This window comes from Kryptolebias marmoratus, linkage group LG5 (assembly GCF_001649575.2).
Source record: "Kryptolebias marmoratus isolate JLee-2015 linkage group LG5, ASM164957v2, whole genome shotgun sequence".
Lineage (NCBI taxonomy): Eukaryota > Metazoa > Chordata > Actinopteri > Cyprinodontiformes > Rivulidae > Kryptolebias > Kryptolebias marmoratus.
Genome location: NC_051434.1, coordinates 22,338,506 through 22,339,934, shown reverse-complemented (window position 1 = coordinate 22,339,934; position 1,429 = coordinate 22,338,506).

Below are 1,429 nucleotides of genomic sequence, written 5' to 3'. Positions count from 1 at the left end.
CTTCCTTCATCAGAATATCCTACCTGTTAAATATAAGCGGGTAGCACAAATAGATCTATGCATTAAAAGCAGCAAGTGTCTGAAAAACATTACAACTTACATACAAAAACTTAGAAAAGCACAAAAAAATACTTCAAAAACACTTCAAATTCACTTGTCTAAATTTTTTATGTACATATATGCATCTTTTAATGGTTTAAAATAAAAATAAAATAGAAAAAATCTAGTTATTTCCATGCAGTGTCCAGAAAGAGGTGTTGTTCAGTTTGTAGGGCACCACAACTGCTTCCACCCACCTCCATCATCATCATCATATGAAATAACTTTTTGTCACAACAAAAAATCGTGGCTGGTAAAACATTTGAGTGGCTGGTAAAAAATTCTGTCTACCAGCCATAGTGGCTGGTGGACAAAATTTTTAATTTCCACTGCTGATGAGACGTGCTGACAGATGGTGAGTAACTCAGGAAATACACACTGCACGTCAAAAACTAAGGACAACGATTCAAGAGCTGGATACTTCTTAAAACTGCTTTAAACAATTACTGAATGCAATTAGGTCTAAATTAGACAAACAGACATGTTGACACTTCCAAGTTTAAATAAAGACAGCTGGGCCTTATTGTTGATTTATGAAGTTCCTCAAAACAAAAGCAAATCAGCTGCCTTTGAGTCAACATGCACAGATCAACTAAACAAGCTGTTTGCATCCAACATCGGAATCAGATAGCTTCACTGCCAAGTATGACTCCACACACGAGAAAGGATGCACCGATAACACATTTTACTGTGGTATTTACATTTGAGTACTTGCTGAGTACAAATACTAGTACTAATCAGCATCGAGCAGAGACGCATGATAAGTAATAATGTTAATAATAATAATAATAATAATAACTAGAAAAGTTCCTGGAGAAACTTTGACAGGGCCTGCCACGTTGTGCGTTCGTGCTGAACCAAGATGGCTCCAAGAGCTGATCAGTTGCAGACAGGAATCATAAAGGGCTGATCCTTTACACGAGAGGAGTCCACCTCTGAAGTTTGACCTTTCTAATGTAAACGGTTGCAGAGTTGGAGCTCACGGGCTGTTGTAACCTTGACCTTTGACCTTGTGACCTTGAACTTGTTGGCATGGCTCTCTGACCCACGAGGGTTCTAGCTGTGATTTTTGACCTTTCTACGTTAAACGGTTGCCACGTTAGAGCATGCACAAGTTTCAGTCTGAATTTCTTACCCTGCTAGCTTTGGCGGCCATCTTGATATTTTAACTATTTTTACTAAGCACTCAGTATGCAATAGGCCTCTGTCTCAGCTACTGCCTTGCTAAATTTCAGCTCCATATGTCTAAAAATGACTGAGTTAAAGCTGAAAGAAGGTTTGATGATTACAAAATGGCCGACATTGGCAGTTGTAGACAGGCATCATAAGG